Below are 19,108 nucleotides of genomic sequence, written 5' to 3' on the forward strand. Positions count from 1 at the left end.
CTGTATTCACTTTGTCCCTTCTGTGTCCCACCTGGAAGGGGACAGGAATAGTGCCACCTTTGCACTGGTCTCTGGGGGCAGATGTCTTGCTCTCTGTGTGGTCACCAATGCATTAGGTGCCTGAGAGATCTTCTTCAGCAGGTTTTTAGAGGTTTTGTGGGGGTCATTTACTTTCAGTGTCCTCATATTTTGGTATTTCAGCGTGTGCCTCCTCCAGGTCATTTTAAAAGAGCTTCCTTTTAAAGCGGTGCAAATTTAACTCCAAGTAACCAGTTTCCCTGTCTCCTTAGGTCAAGGTTCAGTAGAAGACTTGAGTGGAAGAAATGTTGATTAAGGAGAGAAAAGAGGTAACTCTGGGTGAATGCCATACACACCTCAGAGTTCAAGGCTGCAGCTTAGTGTATCCCTACATCATGACCAAGTTTATTGCAAATTTCCAATGTCCACTGGGGATGAAAAAATGCCTTTAATTAGTTTAAGAGACAGGATTTCACGATGAAGAAATCCAAATAGGAAAATGACGCATGAAAATGTTAGAAAGCATACAGAAAAAAATAAAATAAAACAAAGCTCAAATCCAAACCCTTTTCTGACCACTATCTGCTTGATGTGAGGCATTATAATGGGCCTTTCCACCAGGTTCTGGTTTCTCCTAGTACAACACTGATGAAAATGCAAAGCAAAAAAACCTCACCTTGAATTTCTATCACATGTGCAAGCCCCAACCAATGGAGCGTGGGTGGCAGGTTCTCTGAGAATAAGGACAATGCTGTGGCTCACTGGAAGACTGGCAGTTTTTTCTCACTTCAGAAGGAAGACTTTCCAAACTAGATCTCTGAGATAATTCAATGCATAGCAAAAATATGTGAAAATCAGCTCCTGTCACTTTCTTTCTCTGTTTTATTTGTTTATCTTCAGGTATGTCTTCCCCAAAGATCCACCCCTGCAACTGAAATCTGGCAACACGATGCAAATTCCATGTTGATTTTTAAGCAAGATTATGTAAATCCAATATGTTCAGTCACTGTCGTCCCAGGAATTCCCAGTATGTGAGATAGTGCCAGGGAAGGAATAAGGGCTGAGCTAATCAGCATGCATGTCTCGCAGGATTTTCTTGTGTTTCTTTCAGAAGAAGGAAGCTGTAGGTTCCTGTGCACCTGATCTCTGGGATTCTCCAAATACAGGAGAGTGCTCTGGTAGCAAAGAACCACACAGTGGATATCTACGAGCCCACTCTGCTGAGGGAGGCTCATATACAAGGCATGGTATAGTGCATTATGGCTACTTCTTACTGGAAGATGACTCCTAACAGATCTCCTCTTCTGTTGTTTGGTAGATACCTCCCCAGACCACTTTAAAGTATACTTCTGAGTATAATGACACAAAGCATTAAGGAAACCAGGGAGGAAAATCTCCATCTTTGTGTTTGCCGTATAGGGCTCCTAGTCTAGTTGGGTGTCTGCCCTTGAGCTAATTCAGGAACAAAGGAATACAATTTATTTATTTATTTATTTGGTCTGAGCAGCTCCATGGTCATAACCCTGAGCTATTAGTTCTTGTGTTCCCCTTTCCATCTGTAACAAGAACCTATTGCCTGACATTAAACCTTAGAGTGAAGTCCTTGGATGGGGGCCTTATTAATTGTGTTTCAAACTGAGACATGGGGATGATGCTGACTGTATTGGCCTTACATCTTTCTTACTAACTATCTTTGCAATCACACCTCACAGGTAACTACCTTGTTTCTCTTTGGACATAATTGTGCTTTATTTATTGTCATCATTGTTGTTATCATTCATAAAAGGGATTTCCAAGGTAACATGGCTGATGGACTTTCAAGCATTTGGCAATGACTTCTGCAAACCACAAAGAAAAATATACCTTCCAACCTGAGGCATAAACAAAAGCAGGGCAAGGTGATGATGAGCTTTAAGGAATAGGTGTCCTTACAAGTCAAAGATTCATTCCACATCGATTATCATGCAGTAAATAATGCACCTGAGTCTTTGACAATAGAAAGCAAATTTACACTGTTGCAAAAATACTAATCACTAGCCTAGAGACTCACATTATTAGCTGAGAATAATTATTTTCTCCAAGGAAAGCTCAGACCTTCAAAGGAGATAACATCTTAAATCACGGCAAATTTTAATTTAAATTCAAAGTGTAGGAATGTCCATAATACCCTATCTCTACGTTATCTGGCTGGGATGGTGTCATTATAGTGTTTTAAAGACAGCCCCAATCATTAAACTAAATACCTGCAGCCTAACACTTTGCAATTTCATTTTCCTCTTGTCAGAATATGTAACGGATATTTGTACTGGAGGTAACAAAACAGAAAATGTGAAGGTATTGATAACTTTGCCATTACTGCCTCTTAAACTGCCTGAGAGGTGGAGAGGACTGGATGGCAGTGGAGAAGTGGTACCTCTATAATGGGATGTAAAACAAGGCAGCCAGTCAGTGCCTGCTGGGGTAGGGATTCATGGTGTCTGGGGACTGACGGCTCCCATCGGCAGTCGTCAGCTTCTGGGGAAGCAGCAGATTCTGGTACTCTGTTCCCCCACCCAGGGATCTGTTTCATGGCCTTCTTGCTGAGAGTCTACCAGGTGAATTGGAGTGATTCTTTGGCCTCTCTTTGAGCTTGTTTTCTCCTCTGAATGCCTTGGGTCCGGTAAGAGCATTTCTTCTATGACAAATTTCTTAAAAGTGTCAAACTACAGAAAGGGCCAGGCAATGGCACATTTCTCTGATGATTTTCAGAAACATCTGAAAATACAAAAGCTACACATTGCACTCAAGATGCTCAATTACACTGACGTTTTATTCCACAAACTAAATACAAATATAAATAAGTTAGATGAGCACATTCAAATGATTCCTGAACCTTCACTCATCTCTCTGAGTGCCCTACTTCAAGATCCAGAGTTTATTGCCTGTTAATGGTATGTGTGCAATTGAAGGGAAAAAAAGATGTCCCTAAGTCAGACTATTCACATACCAGGAAATTTCTGTCTTTTGCTTGTCTGTCCTGAGATACAGAAATACAGAAAGATATTAGAAAGGCAGGGCAGAAAAGGCACAGTTTAGAAGTGATTACTGATAGATATGCAAGAGATACTTGGTTCTTTGAAGACATGGATGCAATGAGCTAGAAGCAGAAGGACAAGTCTGTGGCTGTAAAATGTTGGTGGTCAGGATTAAAAAGGTGACATTCTGGCACCACAGATTTCAATTTACTCACATTTTCATATAGGGGGGCTGGATATATTTTCTTGATCTCACCACAGCTTGCAGTAGAAACCTTCAAGAGTCAGGTCTGCAAGACTTTGTATTGACACACCTTCAGAAAACTTGTCCTCAGCCATCATAGCCCTAAAGCTATGTGAAATGCCCAAAGACTTAATTGTCTCCATTACTTTCTGATCCTTGGCAGGTTTTGCTTTCAAGTTTGTGCAACACAAAGTGCACTAGGGAGGATGAGGCAGTGAGATGCAAATGGCACAAAGAGGTGATCATAAGTCTGAGGCCTTTTGAAAACTTGGACTTCAGTGTTGAAATTACCGTTCAGGAAAACACAACAAAAGAAAACACGTCCCCTCAAATGTGAATCATTTGTTGAGAGAGTCTTCAGGGGTGATACATAATTGCTATCTGTTCTGCCTCCGAAGCAACTCAAATCAGCCTGGTGACATTTGTCACAAACGGAGGCAGATATTAATAGGCAGCATATTTATGAGGCTTCTTTACAATGCAAATTGCTTCTTAGTGAGCTGCCTTCATCCTGGCTTTTGGGCCATTTTATCCTTTTATTCCTGACATTTCACTCCTCTGTGGTGCCTGAATATTCTTAGAAGACAGAGGGGTGAAAGCCCAGTTGACTTTGTAGCTTGGGACAACACCAGGAGCTCTGGAAGTGCTCTGTCAGGGATGTAGGGCACTCTGCTCCAGCAAGAATTGAAGGCCGTGGTCCTTCTACTGTTGGTAGAACAGACCAGAATAAGTCCTACAATCTGGCTAATGTACTTGTTATCCAATGCTCGCTGCTGGAGAGCAAGATGCTTGTACCCATCTACTTGGCAGAGCTGATCGAATAAGAAGTTTAATTTATTTCAACTTCAGAGATGCTTTGGCAAATGTAGTTGGGGGAACACTGTCTTCTTTTCAGCATTATATGAAATGTGTATTTTTAGCACTTGTGTTCAGAACTAATTTTTCAGGAATTTCCTGGCTCTCAGCCTCTCAGTTTGAAAAATAATCAGTAAAACATTAAGAAAGGCTGACGAAAGGCAACAGGGATAGGGACAGTTATAAGCAGTAGCTGATGTCACATGTTGATTGTTGTTTGCATCCTCAGTGCCAGGAAGGAAAACAGACAGAAGGTGGTAAATACAATGCAAAACAAAGTATGTAAATGCAAATTAGCCAGTAATAGTGGCAGTGACACAGGGGCAAGCGCTTGCTGGAGACTAGAGGCTTTCAGACTTCCAGATGATATTTAAAGTCACTGTGCTGAGCTCTCCTTGTCAATAGCAGATTAATGAAAAGCATACACACGCTGTGTAGTAAGATGTCAAAAAAGTGAGTGCTGAAATCCTGGCTGGATATTTGTGTGCAGCTCAGTGCACTGAGTGGCAACGAGAACCCAGGTTTTGCTTCTTCGAAAACATGCCCCCACGCTGGAAAATGCCCATATATTTATACACAGATGAAATTAGACTTACTGTAATATGTGTATTGTATAAACAGACTCTGGTAGCTTTTGTGGTCATATGTGATTTACAAATGCAAATTACTGTTATTATTAATAACTATGATCATGACCAGCTGGGGTTTATAACCCAGGACACGCTGGTCCTGGCAGTCTATTACTAATGTATGTCTCCTGATCATTATCTTATAAAGCAGCCAAGCAAAGTGCTATACTGCATGTAGGAAATCATCCCCTTTGTGCTGCTAAGTGAACTAAACACATAGGTGCCATTAGCCCTCCATTATGTGCTCTTCCAAGTACAATTAAGCACAGACAAGGTCTGAAACTGGGGCCTGTTGTTTTTCCCAAGTGCACGATGCAGGTGGAGTTGGCTTATTATGCCCATTTTAATTCTTTTTTGTCTGTTTTTTTTTTTTTTTTTTTTTTTTTTTTTTTTTTTTTTTTTAAGGCTAAATGGTCTCATTAAAACCTCATAGAGGAAATCTATTCATCTTAACCGAAATATTTTTGGGTCCTTCCAAAACCAGTAATCAGAGACTGAAGACAGTCATCTGCCTTGCTAATGGACCACAGTTACATGTGTAATTGATTAATTAAGGAAATAAAATCACTGCTGAGACCAAGGGAGGAGTCCACAGCTTCAGCAGACATTGGAGTGAAATAGCAATGAATTTGCCTTCTGGGCAAAGGGGCTGAGCTTGTTTCAGTTATTTTTGTCCTCCTTATACTGCTGCATCCTTTCTATACAGATTCTTATTAGGTATCCAGTGTCACAGGCTCTCATGGTTCACTGTGAGGGTAAAAAATAGGAAAATGATAAACACCCCAACCTTCCTTTTCTAGCTGGCAGGAGGAGCAGAGTTAGGTTTAGTTTTACCCTGTGTACTTTTATTTCCATGCAGTCGTCCATTGGCTTTGCGTGCGTGAGCAGTTGTGCCGTGTGCATGCAAAGAGGTGACCAGGGGAATTCAAACAGGAGAGGCTTTGGCTGGCTTTGGATGAGTGTGTTGATGTCTGCTGTTATTTGCAAGCTGTGTTGTCATGATTTACCTCCTACAAGGGCCATGCCTTCTGCCTCACCACTCGCTTTACTAGCTGGGAGCTTCACTGGTGCCTCATAGCAAAGTGGCTTCAGTGGATTCATGTGTAGGGAGATTTCATGTGCAGGGAGAGCCAGACACAAATATCTCAGCAGACTGAACAGGGGAAGCGGTGCAAAGCAGTCATCTCTGGCAAGCCCATGGCAAATGTATTGCTAGGAGGATGAACCGTGTTCTGTAAGAGCTTCCTCAAGGCAAAAGACTTATTTGAGCACCTAAAGAAGTGCAGCACTGAGGCACTGGTGAGCGCTGGGACCTTGGTGCCTCCACAGCACACCTGACCTGAAAGGCTCCCAGCACTTGGAAAGGACTTGGTAGGGCTTTCAGTGGTATGGCTACTTGTGGCTGCATCAGAGAGAACAGAAAACAAAAATGTAAATGTTTGCCCTTACAAAATCTACTCCTTTTCTATGGCTTTCACACACCTTCCAGCCTGGGTGCATTAGTTTTACCATGCACAAAGCTCCGGGCAGATCCAAAGACCAGATGGAGTTTATAGAGGGTTAGAAACAACAGAGAGCTGAAAATTGATGAAGAGCCCTAAACCTGCCTGCAGATAAATGTCCTGAGCCCTCTAATGGCTGAGCCATTGGCAGTTCAGCCAGGCAGCTCAACCAGCACCAGTTTTTAGCAGTTAGAGGCCGAGCTGTTCAGCTTGCTCTCTGCACCTGCCTGTTAGCTACCACCCATTAAGCACTGCCACTCCAGTTGTCCAGTGGTCAACGATCTCCTGGAGAACAGATGGCTCTTCCAAACACCACAGACAAATTTTCTTTAGGCTAGAATAGTTTTATTTATTTTATATTCTTGAGGATACATAGACCACAGGTACAGTTTTGGAGTCCTCACTCCACCTACTCTGGCATAGAGTCTTTTATGAGTACACTCCATACATTTTTCAGGTTATTTCTGTCATTGTTGGAGAATAAGTGTACTGATTGTAAAGAGATAAATTATTGCTTTGGTCATGATGAGTCAAGATAGCATCTGAGATATTGAAAGGTTTTCACTGTGGTGGCCTCATTATTTGGTCATGATTTTCAGGTATTGAAAATTGTAGGTAAGCAGCTACGAAACAGCACCCCCAGGTTACCTTCATATTTTGAAACATGTAAAATAAGCTTTTAGGCAGATAAAATGAAACGTACAGAAGCCTTCTGAGTTTTATGGCAGCTAAGAGCAATTTTTATCCCAAGAACTTTAAAAATAGCATCTTTGTGCATTTATTTCTCAGAGCTTTTGTGATTTTTGACAGTTGATTGAGCCTTCTTATCCCAGCTTCCTTGAACTTTTGCTTGTGAGTGGCAAAGATCTAAAGTCAGGTACATTTCCTTAACTGTTCCCTAAAATATTGGTCCTTAACTCCTATGAACAACTGTAATAAGCTGCTTTTTGAAGGTCATTTACACCTGCATTGCTAAGGTATTCAGTGCCATAAAAAGATTTGACAAAGCACTACTCATCTGGGCTGAATTTTAAGCATGACATTAACCGTGTCTAACTCTGCTTGGTATCAGCGGGGCTCACAATGAGTTCTGAATGTTTCACTGAATAAGGATGGATTCAAGCAGGTGCATATTGTTAAGCAGGCACATAAGTACCTAAGAGAGATAAATGGAGAGAGTTACAGAGCAGCTGGTATCTCTGCCTTCCTATCAGGGTGATTCCATTTGGTGAGCAGGTAAAAAGGGAAAGAAATCAGAAAAGAGAAAAACTAGATTAAATTAAGGGAAGAGAGACAAATAGGTATTTCCTGGGTATGTACAGAGTGATGCACTGACACCTTCTGACATTTCCTCGTATGGGTGCGTCCTTTTTTGTTAGGGGCAGGCGATACTACGGTCATGAATTGTGGCCCAATAGAAGGATCATCAAGATGAGTGCAATCTCATTCGTGGTCCATAAACCAGCAGAGGAGAAGCTCTTGGTTTTCTAATTGATGCCAGCTCTGAGATCAAGCCAGAAAACCCAATATCATGGAGCAACATTGAATGAATGTGCACGCACATGTGTGTATGTGTATGCAAAACCAGTCAGACACGGTAATGGAATTTTACTGGACAGGAAACAAACTTTCCTTGTCTTTTTGCTTTCTGATTCATCTCGGAAATGCAAAACTAAGGTACCTCCTGCCAGCCTAAATTGCAATGACTTATGATCCATGGTTATTTTATTGTATATTTTATTTTCTTACAAATTCAGATGTCAACATAGCTGGGAACAGAGAGTGTGAGGGTAACATCCAGAATTCCTGGGTTTTCTTCATCATTTTGAGGTTTGTCTGTTGTTTGATCTCTCTCAAATAATTTGATTTCCATCCTGAAATTCCATTTTACCTATAAAATGGGAAAAGTGATACTTTTCTTTTTATCTAGGAGGCCCCATTTTACTCGTATGTGTGCTGTGTGGTTTTCCTGGCACTCCAGGACTTGTAATGGTAGCTCTGTATTGATCTGTCACTTCCTCCTTCTTTGGATGCGAATTTATTTCACACACATACACCACTCAGTTCATGCTCTGGTCTGCTGGGAATATTTAGCCCTCTCATGATACCCAGCCCAATTTGAAAAAATCAATTCATTCAGACTTGTGAAGACAACGATCCTGCAGAAGGAAAATAAATGAGCAGCGGATGTTTACTCTAATGGATGATGAAAAGCTAAAGTGTTTTAAACACTAATTTATTACCATTGAGACTAGCAGTTGGATTTAGGCACAGGAAGGTCTGAAGCTCCTGAATTGGTTCATTTTCTTGCTGACATCTCCATTTTTCTAGTTTAAAACCCAAAGTTTGTATTAATTAGTTAAAGTGGACAGTGTCTGTAAGGCACAGCAGATAGGCTGTAGGATGACTGCTTAAGGACTGGAACCTCAGACAAAATTCGTGCCTATGTTAGTTAGTTATAGAAGTGACTTGACCCTTTTGCTCTTCTGATAATTTCCAGTGTACATCTATCTGGGAGGTAATGAAATCAGAGCTGTTCTTGTTGACTGGCAGTTTGTCAGTCAGGGCAATTCTGGACACAGTTGTATACAAAAGCAAACTGAACTACCCAGCATAAAGAGATTAAAACTTTGAGGAGGCCTAGCAGTGCTTGGAGCTATTATTAATTAGTATTGTGACCATCATCTGATCTCCGAAGCCTGGGTAAAGTCCTATCTGCCGCTGTGGTAAGTGCTATCCCAAGAAAAAATAAAGAATGTGTTTGCACCAAAGTGCTTAGGACCAAAGACTAACTCTACAGAAAACAGAATGGAGGATAAGAAAACAATGAGGAGGCTGCAGAAAACATGGCAGGCAGGGATATTTGCAGAGCTGTCTCTGCAGTCCTGATTTGCAGAGGGTAATTGTGGCAAACCTGGTTTTGTTCATCCTTGTGCAATTAGGACCTGCTACAACAGAGATAGTTTATGGTTTCTTTGGAGCAGTTTTTCTTTTGGAGACTGGCATGGTAGCATCCCACATGCATTTGATATGGAATGGGAATGCTGAGTCTCAGGGAAAAGAGAGAGAGAGTGCTAGGCTAAATTTGAAAGAATAGCGTGTGGGCATAGCACAGGTATAGCAGCTGTAGCTTTCCCAGGTAAAATGCACTTTTAGGAGCATGTCTCCTTTTAGATCCTCTGCAGAGGTAAATGTGCAGTCTTTCCAGCATTACACTATCTCCTGTAGGAGAAAAATAAAATAAAAGGTTTTAAAAGTGCAGACAAGCACTGAACCATTTTACAGCCCTGACTATCCCAGCAGGATTGACAAAGGCCAAATGCTTAGCTTCACTAAATGCATTTCATTGAATGGTATTGACATTTTCCATCTTCCCTTTCATTATGCCCCTTCCAAAATCATTATGTATAGGAATGAATTATTATCTTCCAAGTGGAAGTGAAAGAATATATAGTCTTTTTTCAAATTGCTTAGGGTTTTACTTTTGTACGGAGGGGATTGGGCTAGGAACTATCAGTGGGCATGTGAATAGGAATATTTTTGTGTTCCTCCCTTCCATGGAGCTTGCAGAAGTTGGTGCTGAGAGGTGTATGGGGAAAGCTGAGCCATACCATGGGCAGTGGGCTGCTTCCCTCTGGGCTCACCATTGCTCCTTCAAGGTGTGTGGCTTTGTTCCTGTGCCAAAAAACAGTCCTTGGAGATGGCTTGGAAGTAAAATGTTCACAGGTCAGGAAATGCACTATTCAATTTCACTTGTCAACTTCAAGTCTGATGCAGATATCTCTGCCTTAAAGTACACTCTTCCTTCATGCCCTTGCTTTAATTGTTTCACAGCCCTAAAACACCACTCAGACCACCAGGGTTGTTATCACTGTTGCTCCCCTCCAACTAGTGAAGCTTTGCTGGTCCCACTGGAGGCTTAGGTCATAGCTGTTTGTCACAAACCAGCCATATCTTTGAGTTTCTATATCCACCCCAAACCTACAGTATGCCCTGGGTGTCTGGTATCTACAGCACGGTGCATCCAGAGCCTTGCAAGCTGAGCCCTGAGGAGGTAGGTTCATCTGACAATGTTTGGTATCTGTTAACACAGAGACTCACTACAACAGACCGGCCACTTAGGCAGAGAAAATACAAGAGATTGCATTCAACGTAATGAATACAGGAGTCCTTTTTTTCAGCATATATCCTATTAAATTAACTGGAAATGAGTGTTCATCAGTCTCTAAGGGAAAGAGCCTGAAGCCTTTTCTTTTCACTTCACATCAGACATTCATCAGGCCTTTGATCTTACTGCTCGTGACTACATCGGCTTACAGAAAAGGTCAGTAAACAGCTCTGCAAGTACAAGTTGGATTTCCAAGGGCCAAGTCCTTTAATCCTTAGATGGGATTTTTTCATTAAAATAATAGTCAAATTCAGCAGGTCAGTCTCAATCTTTTTATTCATTCAGAGCTGTTTGGGCTGTGTGGAGACTTCAAATTCCCTGTTGCTTCTCAGTAAAAATGGGATGAATTCAGGATCAGGGTAAAGTTATCCTGTTCTTCCATGCTCAAAATCATAATTTTTTTACTTCATACTCTAGGCTTCCTTTTCAAGGAAATTCTCTTTGACTGTCAGATACCATTCCAGTTTTGGGGCAAAGCTGAGGTTTTGCTTTAGGGAAACTGGCTGGACTCAGAAACGTGAAAATACTTCTAAATGCTTCTTGTTACCTCTTCTGGTGGAGATTGCCTCTCTCTCTGTTTTGGTGGCAAGGTTACAGATGCATCTAGAATTATATTTTTTTTTACTTTTTTTTTTTTTTTTTTAAACGGTACTTATAGACTTAGAGATAAAGTCCAAGTTTGGTAAAGTTAAAATCTCTCATTTAATGCCTCTTGTTATATGATGCTCTACTATACAGAACAGTATTTGGGGGGAAAAAAAAATCACAAAATTCTGCTTGACTTGTGACTCGTGTGTGCTTTTTGTGGATGAACTGGGTGCCAGAGTCCTTCTGCAAGAAAGCAGCACAGCTTTTCTTCTCAACTTCGTAATTCTAACATAGATTAAAAGTAAACTCCTGGACCCAGGCTCTTGAGAGAAGCTTAATACCTCATCTGCAACCCTTACATCCTCCCAGTTCTGGGGGGATAGCCATCACACAGGCTTCATGGTGGATGACACCTCCTGCAGTTACGATATTGTAAAGGGGCTGTTCTTGTGCTGTGTGAAGCTTTTCCGAGCAGTAAATGGTGCTTTCCTCTCTCTCCATATCCATCAAAACCTCTTCATGAATTTGATTGCACCCTTGCCATAGAAGTGAATTAATATCAAGAGGAAAAGTCAGTTTTTCATTAATTCACATCGTTTTTTCATTTGTCACATTATCTTCTCAGCTTTAAAATCCCTAATGCTCTGGGTATAAGCCACTGATTAATGACATAAACTTTCACCATTCATCCATGCACTTGTATAAAGCATGAAAAATGCAAGGCAAAATCAGACCATCTACAGAGTGTCTCTGCTCTACCTTTTAGTCTCCGCAGTGACCTGCACAAGCAGATGTACTTTGTGGGATGTCACGGTTAGGTTAACAACTCTGGGACGATTTCAAGTGAAAGTTTGTCATAAAGCTGAGGAAATACTGTGCTGTCATCTCCCTCCTCCAAAGTGAGGATGATCTAGCCCAGTTTCCTTTAACAAGTGCAGTCCTGGTGATACAGCACGAGGTTGGCACTTGAACGGATGATTTACCCTGAAGACCTACAGAGCCTTCAGGACAACCTTCAAATGCTTCCAGAGCAAATCCTCTGGCAAGCACATGTTTCCATTAGCCTTTGCAATAGCTTTTCCTTCTCACTAACTTCTTGCACGCAGAATTTTTCTGGATGGAGGCACCAAAATGAACACTTCCTCAAGGGATGGGAGCAGTTTTCCAGACTGCAGCCAGGAGCACTGTGTAAAAGAATAAATCTCAGCCTGGGTTCTCACCTTCCTCTTCTGTAAGACAGAGGAGATGGACCAACAGTCAGACTTTGAGCCACTGCAGGCCATCGTATTGCTGGGCTATACTGGTTTTATGGGAAAAGAAATCAGTGATTAGGCAGTGGTCAGGTCCCCTTATCAGGCATCTCATTATTGAACAGCTCTGTCTTGCTTAACTGCTCAAAATTATACTTCTGGTCTGTCACGCTGACTAATGGGCACCGTGGACATTATTTTCATTTTAGACTAGATGCAAACTCTTGTCTCCATGGATGCATAAATGAATTAATTTATCTTATTGAGGTTCTTGGCCCTCAGTAGAATGTCAGAAGTAAAGTGGATTTTTAAATTTTTTTTTATTGTTATTGGTTTCTTTGCTCTTAGATAGGAATATTTTGGGCATGTTCTGTACACATGCTTCCTGGGGAAATTAATTATTGTTATTTTATTATTATTACCGTTTAACACTTGTATGGTGCTTTACATCTTCAAAGCACTTTGTGAGCATTTAGCTAATTAATTAAAGTGCATTTCATGCAAACTGTTCCATTTCCATCTGGATTTACAATCAGCCCTCCTTTATGGGGAAATTATGTCACACATAAACCGAACTGAAATAAAAAAGCCCATCGTAGCTAGGAGCAGTAGCTCGCGCGGAGCAGCGGGAGGCAGGACGTAACGATGCCTCTACAGCTGCCACCCTCGGCTGGGGTCCTGGCAGCTGCTGCACCGCTCGCTGCTCCGGACAGACCCCAAACACCGCAGCTCACAGCGAGACAAGCACCCAGAGCAAGATTTAGAGGCAACCCAGTGGCCTTATTTCGGAGGAGAGTTTTGGAAGTGTTGACGGCCGCCTGTTGTTAACAGCGTTCCCCCATCCTGTTGTCATCACGGCGCTGACAGCAGTTGTTTCAGCGTTATCCCAGGCTGGAGTGATGGCACTGACATCCTCTAAACATCTCGGTCCTGGGGATGCAGAGAACGCTCGTCGCAAAGACTTCTTTACCCCTGTCGGAGTTCGATGAGGCTTGAAAGACACTGAGTGCAAGTGACTAAATGGGAACATTGCTTTTGACAATGTGGCATCGGGGACCTGTGCCTTGTTGGTCAGCCTTTTCCAGTGCTACATGTTGGGTCTGGCTCTGCCTGCTGGCCTGTCTGCCTCCCACATCAAGATATTAAAGGCTAAAAAGTGCTCAGATGTTGGGATGAGGGGAGGAGAGACCTTCAACACCGTGCCTTTGATTGCTCATGAAAAACCAATGCTGGTTACCTCCAGAAGAGGGTTTGCCAATGACTTTGAGATATTCTACAGCATTTGCTAAATAACCAGAGTAATCCCCAGAAATATGAGAAACAATTCAGTAGATGCAAATAAGGTTGCAGCTCCTAAAACTGTGGGTTGTATTTAGATGTTCTGGAGTGGTCAAGAAAGAGATCATATGAAATGCTCACCTAGAAGAGGAGAAAAGGAACATAGCTGGTACCAGTGAACTTGTAAAAATAACCTACAGAAAGAAAAGACTTCACCAATGAGGAGAAAAAAAATATATATATTTTTGTTGTTGTTGTCAAAATTATTTTTTGATCGTAAGATGTTGATTTTTTCCTGTTTTCATTGTTTTTTCCTATTCTGTATTAAGCTGCAATTTAGGCAGTCAATGATCAGTATTTTTCAGGGGAAAATTAAAATATTCTCTTTCAGAACTTCAATTATTTTCTAGGCGCATTCCCAGACTTTGAAGGAAACAATAGACATTTCTTCAGCACTTTTCCCTCCAGTGAAAATGAATGTTCTCTTAAAAAGAAAAAAAAAAAAAAAAAAGGAAAAAAAAAGAAAAAAGAAAACCCTTGATTTCTATAAGAATGTACAGTCACAGTAATCTAAGAAGCATGGTAAATCACATCTGTAATACTTTAAAGCTATCCTGCTTCTCCCCATGTGTCACTCTCACTGGACTATGCAGTCATAACCAGTACAACTGTGGTTTGTAGTAATTTAACTATTGGCCCAAGTCCATGAGAATCCTGATCTTTCACTGAGGTGAGAGCAGAAAACATTTTTGAGCCCCACTGCAATCGAGATATCTGTATTCCTTTACTACCTGTTAAGTTTGTATAATATCTATGAGGAGAGAGCTAGGGTGAATGAGATCTCAAAGCAACCAGAAGTTCATGGCTGTGTTTGCTCTTTGAAATCTAATGCATGTAAATTGTAAAGTTAAGTTCTAATACACATTTTTCTTGAAGGGAAAAGGGAGCAGGTGAAAGTTGGCTATGAATAGACATTTTCTGCATCCTGGCTGCATTCTAAAGACTTCCCCTCCTTCTAATGATGCCCTTTGGCTTTTTAGTTTTTATCTATGTTGGTTTTCCACTTTGATGATCATTTCTAAATTGTTATTTATTATTGCCATATTGGTTCTTTGCAGAGTGCTTCCAGCAAGATGTGTTAAATCACAATACAGAGCTACTATTATAACTACAATTGATAATCTGCTGTGCCTGCAAGAACTTTGCCAAGCTGAGAGGTGAGGTAATCTGAATGCTCCCGCAAGAGGAGCAATTCATTTTCTCTCATTTGAATATTTTTGGGTGCAGAAAATTCTGTGACTGAACTTTCATGTCTGGATAGCACAAAGCAGAACTCTTCACACCAAGACCTGAACTGTCCCCAGAGGACCACACAGAGCCTTGGCTCCTGGAGAACCACAGCAGCTCCAAGGTAGGTGGCAACCACAAAAATTACAGGGCCCTCTGTAGATCTCTACAACTTCACCGGGCTTTCTGTGGGAGTGGGAGAGACACTTATCTGACTAAGAACACTTATCTGTTCCTACTTCAGTCCTACTGACGACGGAGCATCTAATTCTGGTAGATGGACATCTCAGTGGCACCAGATGACTGTGCACTATTGCCTCGAGGTCATTTATATGTGCAAACCATGGCCCAGACTGACTTTCCTTTCCCCTGGGGAGGGAAGGGTTCCCTCTCCTCTCTGAAGAGCCAGCAGGACTAGTTATGAAAAACAGTGCTCAGTAACATAGCTCAAACTTGGCTGGTGGGTGCTGGGCTTTCAAATTCCAGCCCCCAGTGGATTACTTCCCTAAGCACAGCAGGGAAAGCCATGGATGGATTATTTCTTGGCAAACACTGACTTTAGCTAGAGAAACCAAAGGGGAAAATATTTAAGAAATTATTTTCTTTTCCCTCTGTGCCTGACCGCTTTCTTGCCTTCCTGAGATTCAATTTCTATAGCTGAGCTCCAATTTTCAGCTCCGTGCCTCCTCTCTGAACTAAAGATTGAATTTAGTGTGATAAAATCGCAGAAGAAAGATTGACCTACCTAATTCAGATCTTGGTCTATGTTCATGCTTCATCCTGCTCGTGTGGTTGGAGGTAGCTTTGTAGCTGAAATGCCTGGACAATTTTGATTGTCAGAGTGCAGTTCAAGAGGCTTCTTGCTCCTCACCAGTCTTTTTCCCACTTCCTAAACCTCACTGCAGTTAGGATATTTATTGTGTATATTCTTCCATTGGGCAACTGCTCCTAACTAAAAAGCCTTTTTTCTCAACATCATACCTTCCCAAACAAGGAAGGCTTGAGGTTGCTGCAGGTCCAGAGAGATGGCTCTAGGCAGAGATGGAAACACTAACAGGGTCCTCCATTTTATCCCTATTCCCTTGCTTCACCTGCTTTTAGTTTCTTGAATGCCAGACTGAATGATGCACCCACCTTGTTCATGTTCCATCCCTCTCCAAACTGACGGGGGAAGCAGCAAATGAAGCTATGGCCCACTCTCTGCTTTTATGTAACGAAGAGTTTTCAGTGACTGATGCCATGGCTGGCTAGGATCAGCTTCACCTATCAAGGCATCCTTTGAAAAAGGGACTTCATAAATCATTCAGCCATCACCATCCTGATAGCGTTCCCACATCCTGACCACAGGGCAGCAGCACAGCAGCTCAGGCTGCACAGAACGTCTTTATTCAGGGGGTTGTTTTCATTTCTTTGGGCTGCCAATATCCTGTAACATTTCAGCAGCCAAAGAACTATTTGTTCTTGGGCACTACTTTCTGAACAGGGAATCAGTCAAGTACATTTGCATGGTTAAATTTCAGTGACTTTTTGTTTGTTTGTTTAAGCTCTGATCCCCTCCAGGTTTTGAAAATTCACTTTTTCCCTGCATTTAGTAGAGCCTGATTTCTTCCATCCCCCAAAAATCCTAATGAAGTTTAAAATAAACCTCCCCTTTCAATCCAAAGCAAACAAACAGTTTGTGTCCTTCTGTCCCAGCTGCCTACCATGTTTTTGGAAGCAGGCTTCTTGGTTAACTTACACTCTTGGACTGGCTGCCTTGCCTCCTCCGGCACATAGTGAGTGGAGTGCAGGCACCGTGCTTGTCAGGGCTGGCATGAGCAGGCTTCCTAGCAGGACTTCATGGTGATGGATTAAGAAAAAAAAAAAAAAAAAAAAAAAAAAAAAAAAACGTTTAAATATGAGTAGCTGAATTTATGAAACCTCTTTCCTGCCATTTTGTGTCTGGTGTTTGGATTATCCTGGGTTTAATAGTGTGGGATGCAGCTTTTCCCATGGAACACTAATAATAGCTCTGACTTTCTTTGCTTCTCTGGTGTCTAATAAGGAAAAGGGTTTTAACCCTAGTATCAACCTAAACATAAATGCAGACTCTTTTCTACTTGCTGGACTATTTCCTTCTGGGAACTTAACATTTTTCAGAGTATTCACATATCTGGTTCAAATCAGTCATTGGACTTCTTAACGATTTTTAGAGAGCCATAGGCAAAGAGAAAACAGTTGCATATGTAGAGTTGATCACATAAACCTCATTTTCTCAGGTAAACTGGCCAAAAATCATAATCTTCTGGTTGGCCACAGATTCACCCTGGAGTGCAAGAGTTCCTTTAGTCGAGGCTTTGTCACCCCCATTGCATTTGGTGACATCTTCTCCTCCCTTGCCAGTAAACTACAACAGACTCCCGGTCTCTTTCTGCCTGCTTCCACAGAGCTGTGGTGGGAAAGGGCTGTGGCTGAACGGCCGTGATTCTGCCGCTCTGCATCCAGAGCTTTCAACCCATTGTCTTTTTTAAAAAAGAAAAGAGAAGAGGGAGAATCCCTGGCTCCCCTTTCCTTTGGTCTGTGTTTCCAATTCATTCTCGAAACAGCAGCAAATCTCACCCTCCTCACCCCCAGGCCCCAGAGGAGCAGAACACTGTTAATTAATTCTAATGAACATCAGACGGCCAGCTCCTCTATTTCTACATTGGGACAGGGGTTACTTTTATCTCCATCATTTTCCTTCCTTGATCAGATTTCCCCCCAGCTAAATTAAATCTGTCCTCTGTTTCAATTGATTTTTCCTTTCTTGCTCTCTTTTTAACTGAAATAAGTTTACATAAATGTAAAAGCAACAAGACAAGGTCTCAGAACAGACACATTGGCTGTCTAATGTGACCCAGGATGCTGTAAATCAATTGTAGTGCAGTTTAATTTATATTTTCGTAACTCATTCAGTTCTTCCTCTCTTCTTCTCCCCTAACCCTGAAAACTAAGTTTTATTTAAATGTCACCGGATCCTGGGAGACTTGGGTGGAGCTGCCTGGCCCATTGGACCATTCATTTGATGCAAGAGGTGGAAAGTCTCAGATTTATGTCACAGGAGCAATATTTCTTACATTAGCTATTTATGGATTTACACATCTTTGCATTTTCTCAACAGTAAATAAAATAAATAGCAGGCACCGAAGGTCTGGCAGCGTGACAGGAACCTTTGTAGGATGCAGAACAAGGACAAAATTAAAAGCAGAGAGTAAATAAATCTTTGGGCAGGACTTCTGCCACGTGGGTGATTGCTGCACTCTGTGCATTGCAGTCATTGTATCTGTGTGGGGTCAGGGGAAACAGGAGAGAGGTGGTTCTTGCCATGCTGCTGTAACATGAGGCCAGCCTCACGGGGAATCTGGTATGGGAGAAACCTGGAGATAAACTGGGAAATAGAGGGAGAGCTGGTAACACCTTTGGTTATGAAAGCTATTTCTTATGTTCATCTCATGAACTTGGAAAGTCTTAGGCTTGTGTAGGTAAATGTGATGGCTACCAACAGCAAGCTGGCTTAATTATTTGAGAAAAGCATTGGGGTTATAGATGATGAAAGGATTTGTACCTATTTGGATGAAAACATAATTCAAGATTTTTTTGATTGTGAGCAAACCTCAGAAGTATTTACACTGTCTGTTGTATATAACTCAGGCCAAGGAAAATCCCATTGACTTATGAGACTCCTTAAAGAAGTGCACAGCAAAACTACTCAGCTCTAAGCTTGCAGGATTTGGCCCCATTTGTGTACAGCATCAAGGGCGCATAAAAAGCTGTAATGGAGCAAATATGTATGCGGGACTATATACATATATACCCACATATAAAAAGCATAAAATATTTGCTGTCACCATAGTGACAGAGAACATGTGTGTGTGTTGCCGATGCCTTGGTAACAGCCTGTGTGTGTGTACACTGAGTTGCCATGGGATTGGGTGTGGCATATACTTAAATAGAATAAGTTAAAACAAAACAAAACAAAACAAAAATACATAGGCATAAGAAAGCCCAACAAGACATCTGTCTGGCAAATCATTACTCCCTTTACACATCTCCGCACAACCTCAGCATGCAGAGCAGCTCTTTCCCATAACTAAGAAAGACTGAAAAGCCTTTGGAGCATCATTTTTTACTGTGCTCATCTCCATAACTCCACGTGCACTAGGCAAATGACAGGTAAAATTTAAAGAAAAATAACAGCATTACAACACAATGGTACGTGGGCAGGAATTAAAACTGTTTTAATTGGTGAATCCTTTT

At 41.6% G+C, this 19,108-nt stretch overlaps 1 long non-coding RNA gene across 1 annotated transcript; it reads left to right on the forward strand.

Annotated features, from left to right (window-relative positions):
• The first annotated feature begins 7,452 nt into the window (after positions 1 to 7,452).
• LOC121076252 lies at positions 7,453 to 18,614 on the forward strand. Its single transcript, XR_005823419.1, has 4 exons — positions 7,453 to 7,498; positions 14,665 to 14,768; positions 14,868 to 14,957; positions 15,078 to 18,614. It is a non-coding gene; the product is annotated as an uncharacterized LOC121076252 (long non-coding RNA).
• The last annotated feature ends 494 nt before the right edge of the window (positions 18,615 to 19,108 follow it).

The sequence above is a fragment of the Cygnus olor genome, chromosome 11 (assembly GCF_009769625.2).
Source record: "Cygnus olor isolate bCygOlo1 chromosome 11, bCygOlo1.pri.v2, whole genome shotgun sequence".
Classification (NCBI taxonomy): domain Eukaryota; kingdom Metazoa; phylum Chordata; class Aves; order Anseriformes; family Anatidae; genus Cygnus; species Cygnus olor.